Here is an 8546-nt window from a genome sequence, read left to right as displayed (position 1 = left end):
CCCTCCTAGTTGGACTAGGAAAGGGGGGAAACCTACTCCTAGTAGGAGTAGGAATCCCCCCTTGGGGCGCGCCCTAGGAGGCCAGCCCTCCCCCTCCTCCTCTCCTTTATATACGGGGGAGGGGGCACCCCATAGACACACAAGTTGATTCTTAGCCGTGTGCGGTGCCCCCTCCACAGATTTCCACCTTGGTCATATTGTCGTAGTGCTTAGGCGAAGCCCTGCGTCGGTAACTTCGTCATCACCGTCAACACGCCATCGTGCTGACGAAACTATCCCTCGACCTCAGCTGGATCTATAGTTCGTGGGACGACACCAAGCTGAACATGTGCAGATCGCGGAGGTGGCGTGCGTTCGGTACTTGATCGGTTGGATCGCGAAGACGTCCGACTACATCAACCGCGTTACTTAACGCTTCCGCTTTCGGTCTACGAGAGTACGTGGACACACTCTCCCCGCTCGTAGCTATGCTTCTCCTAGATAGATCTTGCGTGATCATAGGATTTTTTTTGAAATACTACGTTCCCCAACAGGTAGGTATTAACAAGTTCTTTAAGAAACACATATTTAAACTCCTCTTGAGCAGCGCCATAAACAGCCACCAGACTCCAAAGGAAGTTGTCGGACTTGTTTCAAAGGTGAAATTTGATGTGATAGTCACCCTTCAATGTGGACATGAGTTCTAAGTATGTCGAGTGGATGCCAAGCAAGATTCCACCTAACCTCCCGGACGGCGGTAAGGCATGCCATTCCTAATCATAACCACATGAAAAGTGGTCAATATCACGTGTATGAAAATCATGTTTACCCGACTCGGTGGTGGCCACAAAGTCCAACGCATGATCCTTTACACAATCAGCAATGTGCTTGTGTTTAGCCAAGTCACCAAGACCTATGCTATTTCAAAACATGCCTCTCATGAAGAACAATTTTTTTGTTTAGAGACCTTTGCCCTCTTAGATGGGCGCCCTCTTTTCTTCGCTGAAGTAGACTTGTTTTTTCATACCAATGTGTGATAGCCCGGCTTAATAGGGATGATAGACTACTCATATCAATAAGGAATTCCTTCTTTTCCGGGAGCCCATTCGGACAGAACTCCAAAGTTAAGCGTGCTTAGCTTGGAGTAGTTTCAGGATGGGTGACCGACCGGGAAGTTGCTCTCGGGTGCGCACGAGTGAGGACAAAGTACACAGAAGAGACTAGTATTGATCTGTGAGGCCAGTCTAGATCCCGCCAGGAGTAACGACCACCGACGGGTGTGTCCGAGGCGTTACAAGTTGGTATCAGAGCCGACCCTCACGGTTACACGGATGTTTGCGGACAGGTGCGCGGTCATGTTGTTCATGATGTTTGTGACCCATCGTGGCACACAGCATGACACATGTACGGACTGCATGCACAGACGTATGTGCCAAGAGGGAACGTTCCTGTGGCCCGACGAGGACGTCGGTTCCTCTGAGTGGGGGTGTATGTGATAGCCCGACTTAATAAGGATGATAGACTACTCATATCAATAAGGAATTCCTTCTTTTCCGGGAGCCCATTCGGACAGAATTCCAAAGTTAAGCGTGCTTAGCTTGGAGAAGTTTCAAGATGGGTGACCAACCGGGAAGTTGCTCCCGGGTGCACACGAGTGAGGACAAAGTGCGCAGAAAAGACTAGTATTGATCTGTGAGGCCAGTCTAGATCCCGCCAGGTGAAGGAAATATGCCCTAGAGGCAATAATAAAGTTATTATTTATATTTCCTTATATCATGATAAATGTTTATTATTCATGCTAGAATTGTATTAACTAGAAACTTAGTACATGTGTGAATACATAGACAAACAGAATGTCACTAGTATGCCTCTACTTAACTAGCTCGTTAATCAAAGATGGTTAAGTTTCCTAGCCATAGACATGGGTTGTCATTTGATGAACGAGATCACATCATTAGAGAATGATGTGATTGACAAGACCCATTCCGTTAGCTTAGCACGATGATCGTTTAGTTTGTTGCTATTGCTTTCTTCATGACTTATACATGTTTCTATGACTATGATATTATGCAACTCCCGAATACCGGAGGACACTTAGCGTGCTATCAACCGTCACAATGTAACTGGGTGATTATAAAGATGCTCTACAGGTGTCTCCGATGGTGTTTGTTGAGTTGGCATAGATCGAGATTAGGATTTGTCACTCCGATTGCCGGAGAGGTATCTCTGGGCCCTCTCGGTAATGCACATCACTATAAGCCTTGCAAGCAATGTGACTAATGAGTTAGTTGCGGGATGATGCATTACGGAATGAGTAAAGAGACTTGCCGGTAACGAGATTGAACTAGGTATTGAGATACCGACGATCGAATCTCGGGCAAGTAACATACCGATGACAAAGGGAACAACGTATGTTGTTATGCGGTTTGACCGATAAAGATCTTCCTAGAATATGTGGGAGCCAATATGAGCATCCAGGTTCCGCTATTGGTTATTGACCGGAGATAAGTCTCGGTCATGTCTACATAGTTCTCGAACCCGTAGGCTCTGCACGCTTAACGTTCGATGACGATCGGTATTATGAGTTTATGTGTTTTGATGTACCGAAGGTAGTTCGGAGTCTCGGATGTGATCACGAACATGACGAGGAGTCTCAAAATGGTCGAGACATAAAGAATGATATATTGGACGATGTTATTCGGACACCGGATGAGTTCTTGGGTTCACCGGATAAATATCAGAGTGCCGGGGGGTTATCGGAACCCCCATGGGAACTAATGGGCCTCTATGGGCCTTAGTGGGAATAGAGGAAGGGCCAGGAGGCGCTGGCCGCGCCCCCCCCCCTTGGGTCCGAATTGGACTAGGGGAAGGGGCGGCGCCCCCCTTTCCTTCCCTTCCCCCTCTTCCTTCCTTCCCCCTCTCTCCCTCTTGGTGGATTCGTACTAGGACTTGGAGTCCTAGTAGAATTCCCCTCTTGGGGGTGCGCCCTAGGGGCCGGCTGGCCTCCCCCTTGCTCATTTATATACGGGGGCAGGGGCACCCTAGAACACACAAGTTGACAGTTTTCTTAGCCGTGTGCGGTGCCCCCCTCCACAGAATTCCACCTCGGTCATATCGTTGTAGTGCTTAGGCGAAGCCCTGCATCGGTAACTTCATCAACACCGTCACCACGCCCTCGTGTTGACGGAACTCTCCCTCGGCCTCAACTGGATCAAGGGTTCGAGGGACGTCACCAAGCTGAACGTGTGCAGATCGCGGAGGTGCCATGCCTCCGGTACTTGATCGGTTGGATCGCGAAGACGTTCGACTACATCAACCGCGTTACTTAACGCTTCCGCTTTCGGTCTACGAGGGTACGTGGACATACTCTCCCACTCGTTGCTATGCATCACATAGATAGATCTTGCGTGATCGTAGGTAAATTTTTTGAAATACTGCGTTGAACAACAGTGGCATCCTTGCCAGGTCTATGCGTAGATGTTATATGCACGAGTAGAACACAAAGAGTTGTGGGCGATAATAGTCATACTGCTTACCAGCATGTCATACTTTGATTCGGCGTTATTGTTGGATGAAGCGGCCCGGACCGACATTACGCGTACGCTTACGCGACACTGGTTCTACCAACGTGCTTTACACACAGGTGGCTGGCGGGTGTCAGTTTCTCCAACTTTAGTTGAATCGAGTGTGACTACGCCCGGTCCTTGTTGAAGGTTAAAACAACACACTTGACGAAAAATCGTTGTGGTTTTGATGCGTAGGTAAGAACGGTTCTTGCTAAGCCCGTAGCAGCCACGTAAAACTTGCAACAACAAAGTAGAGGACGTCTAACTTGTTTTTGCAGGGCATGTTGTGATGTGATATGGTCAAGACATGATGCTAAATTTTATTGTATGAGATGATCATGTTTTGTAACAGAGTTATCGGCAACTGGCAGGAGCCATATGGTTGTCGCTTTATTGTATGGAATGCAATCACCCTGTAATTGTTTTTTACTTTATCACTAAGCGGTAGCGATAGTCGTAGAAGCAATAGTTGGCGAGACGACAACGATGCTTCGATGGAGATCAAGGTGTCGCGCCGATGATGATGGTGATCATGATAGTGCTTTGGAGATGGAGATCAAAGGCACAAGATGATGATGGCCATATCATATCACTTATATTGATTGCATGTGATGTTTATCCTTTATGCATCTTATTTTGCTTAGTTCGATGGTAGCATTATAAGATGATCTCTCACTAAATTTCAAGGTACAAATGTTCTCCCTGAGTATGCACCGTTGCGAAAGTTCGTCGTGCCGAGACACCACGTGATGATCGGGTGTGATAAGCTCTACATTCACATACAACGGGTGCAAGCCAGTTTTGCACATGCAGAATACTCAGGTTAAACTTGACGAGCCTAGCATATGCAGATATGGCCTCGGAACACTGAGACCGAAAGGTCGAGCGTGAATCATATAGTATATATGATCAACATAGTGATGTTCACCATTGAAAACTACTCCATCTCACGTGATGATCGGACATGGTTTAGTTGATTTGGATCACGTGATCACTTAGATGATTAGAGGAATGTCTATCTAAGTGGGAGTTCTTAAGTAATATGATTAATTGAACTTTAATTTATCATGAACTTAGTACGTGATAGTATTTTGCATGTCTATGTTGTTGTAGATCAATGGCTCGTGCGGCTGTTCCTTTGAATTTTAATGCGTTCCTAGAGAAAGCTAAGTTGAAAGATGATGGTAGCAACTACACGGACTGGGTCCGTAACTTGAGGATTATCCTCATTGCTGCACAGAACAATTACGTCTTGGAAGCACCGCTAGGTGCCAGGCCTGCTGCAGATGCTGCTGATGACGTTAAGAACGTCTGGCAGAGTAAAGCTGATGACTACTCGATAGTTCAGTGTATCATGCTTTACGGCTTAGAACCGGGACTTCAACGACGTTTTGAACGTCATGGAGCATATCAGATGTTCCAGGAGTTGAAGTTAATATTTTAAGCAAATGCCCGGATTGAGAGATATGAAGTCTCCAATAAGTTCTACAGCTTCAAAATGGAGGAGAATAGTTTTTTCAGTGAGCATATACTCAAAATGTTTGGGGTATTATAATCACTTGACTCAGCTGGGAGTTAATCTTCCAGTTGATAGTGTCATTGACAGAGTTCTTCAATCACTGCCACCAAGCTACAAGAGCTTCGTGATGAACTATAATATGCAAGGGATGGATAAGACGATTCCCGAGCTCTTCACGATGCTAAAAGCTACGAAGGTAGAAATCAACAAGGAGTATCAAGTGTTGATGGTAAATAAGACCACCAGTTTCAAGAAAAAGGGTAAAGGGAAGAAGGGGAACTTCAAGAAGAACGGCAAGCAAGTTGCTGCTCAAGTGAAGAAGACTAAGTCTGGACCTAAGCCTGAGACTGGGTGCTTCTACTTCAAAGGGACTGGTCACTGGAAGCGGAACTGCCCCAAGTATTTGGCGGATAAGAAGGATGGCAACGTGAACAAAGGTATATGTGATATACATGTTATTGATGTGTACCTTACTAATGCTCGCAGTAGTGCCTGGGTATTTGATACTGGTTTTGTTGATAATATTTGCAACTCGAAACAGGGACTACGGATTAAGCGAAGATTGGCTAAGGACGAGGTGACGATTCGCGTGGGAAATGGTTCCAAAGTCGATGTGATCGCCGTCGGCACGCTACCTCTACATCTACCGTCGGGATTAGTTTTAGACCTGAATAATTGTTATTTGGTGCCAGTGTTAAGCATGAACATTGTATCTGGATCTTGTTTGATGCGAGACGATTATTCATTTAAATCTGAGAATAATGGTTGTTCTATTTATATGAGTAATATCTTTTATGGCCATGCACCCTTGAATAGTGGTCTATTTTTGTTGAATCTCGATAGTAGTGACACACATATTCATAATATTGAAGCCAAAAGATGCAGAGTTGATAATGATAGTGCAACTTATTTGTGGCACTGCCGTTTGGGTCATATTGGTGTAAAGCGCATGAAGAAACTCCATTCTGATGGACTTTTGGAATCACTTGATTATGAATCACTTGGTACTTGCGAACCATGCCTCATGGGCAAGATGACTAAAACTCCGTTATCCGGAACAATGGAGCGAGCAACAGATTTATTGGAAATCATACATACTGATGTATGTGGTCCGATGAATATTGAGGCTCGCGGCGGGTATCGTTATTTTCTGACCTTCACAGATGATTTGAGCAGATATGGGTATATCTACTTGATGAAACATATGTCTGAAACATTTGAAAAGTTCAAAGAATTTCAGAGTGAAGTGAAAAATCATCGTAACTAGAAAATAAAGTTTATGCGATCTAATCGTGGAGGAGAATATTTGAGTTACGAGTTTGGTCTTCATTTGAAACAATGCGGAATAGTTTCGCAACTCACGCCACCCAGAACACCACAACGTAATGGTGTGTCCGAACGTCGTAACCGCACTTTATTAGATATGATGCGATCTATGATGTCTCTTACTGATTTACCGCTATCGTTATGGGGTTATGCTTTAGAGACGGCTGCATTCACGTTAAATAGGGCACCATCTAAATCCATTGAGACGACACCTTATGAACTGTGGTTTGGTAAGAAACCCAAGTTGTCGTTTCTTAAAGTTTGGGGCTGCGATGCTTATGTGAAAAAGCTTCAACCTGATAAGATCGAACCCAAATCAGAGAAATGTGTCTTCATAGGATACCAAAAGGAGACTGTTGGGTGCACCTTCTATCACAGATCCGAAGGCAAGACTTTCGTTGCTAAGAATGGATCCTTTCTATAGAAGGAGTTTATCTCTAAAGAAGTGAGTGGGAGGAAAGTAGAACTTGATGTAACTGTACCTGCTCCCTTATTGGAAAGTAGTTCATCACAGAAATCAGTTCCTGTGACTCCTACACCAATTAGTGAGGAAGCTAATGATGATGATGATGTAACTTTAGATCAATTTACTACTAAACCTCGTAGGTCAACCAGAGTAAGATCCGCACCAGAGTGGTACGGTAATCCGGTTCTGGAGGTCATGTTACTTGACCATGACGAACCTATACAAACTATGAGGAAGCGATGATGAGCCCAGATTCCGTGAAATGGCTTGAGGCCATGAAATCTGAGATGGGATCCATGTATGAGAACAAAGTGTGGACTTTGGTTGACTTGCCCGATGATCGGCAAGCCATAGAGAATAAATGGATCTTCAAGAAGAAGACTAACACTGTCGGTAATGTTACTGTCTACAAAGCTTGACTTGTTGCAAAAGGTTTTCGACAAGTTCAAGGAATTGACTACGATGAGACCTTCTCACCCGTAGCGATGCTTAAGTCCATCCGAATCATGTTAGCAATTGCTGGATTTTATGATTATGAAATTTGGCAAATGGATGTAAAGACTGCATTCCCGAATGGATTTCTGGAAGAAGAGTTGTATATGATGCAACCCGAAGGTTTTATCAATCCAAAGGATGCTAACAAAGTGTGCAAGCTCCAGCGATCCATTTATGGACTGGTGTAAGCATCTCGGAGTTGGAATAAACGTTTTGATAGTGTGATCAAAGCATATGGTTTTATACAGACTTTTGGAGAAGCCTGTATTTACAAGAAAGTGAGTGGGAGCTCTGTAGCATTTCTAATATTATATGTGGATGACTTATTGTTGATTGGAAATGATATAGAATTTCTGGATAGCATAAAAGGATACTTGAACAAGAGTTTTTCAATGAAAGACCTCGATGAAGCTGCTTATATATTGGGCATCAAGATCTACAGAGATAGATCAAGACGCTTAATTGTACTTTCACAAAGCATATACCTTGACAAAGTTTTGAAGAACTTCAAAATGGATCAAGCAAAGAAAGGGTTCTTGCCTATGTTACAAGGTGTGAAGTTGAGTCAGACTCAATGCCCGACCACTGCAGAAGATAGAGAGAAAATGAAAGTCATTCCCTATGCTTTAGCCATAGGTTCTATCATGTATGCAATGCTATGTACCAGACCTGATGTGTGCCTTGCTATCAGTTTAGCAGGGAGGTACCAAAGTAATCCAGGAGTGGATCACTGGACAGCGGTCAAGAACATCCTGAAATATCTGAAAAGCACTAAGGATATGCTTCTCGTTTATGGAGGTGACAAAGAGCTCGTCGTAAATGGTTACGTTGATGCAAGCTTTGACACTGATCCGGATGACTCTAAGTCACAAAACGGATACATATTTATATTGAACGGTGGAGCTGTCAGTTGGTGCAGTTCTAAGAAAGCGTCGTGGCGGGATCTACGTGTGAAGCGGAGTACATAGCTGCTTCGGAAGCAGCAAATGAAGGAGTCTGGATGACGGAGTTCATATCCGATCTAGGTGTCATACCTAGTGCATCGGGTCCAATGAAAATCTTTTGTGACAATACGGGTGCAATTGCCTTGGCAAAGGAATCCAGATTTCACAAGAGAACCAAGCGCATCAAGAGACGCTTCAATTCCATCCGCGATCAAGTCAAGGAGGGAGACATAGAGATTTGCAAGATACAT

Source organism: Aegilops tauschii, chromosome 2 (assembly GCF_002575655.3).
Source record: "Aegilops tauschii subsp. strangulata cultivar AL8/78 chromosome 2, Aet v6.0, whole genome shotgun sequence".
Taxonomy (NCBI): Eukaryota; Viridiplantae; Streptophyta; class Magnoliopsida; order Poales; family Poaceae; genus Aegilops; species Aegilops tauschii.
This window is presented reverse-complemented; position numbering follows the sequence as displayed.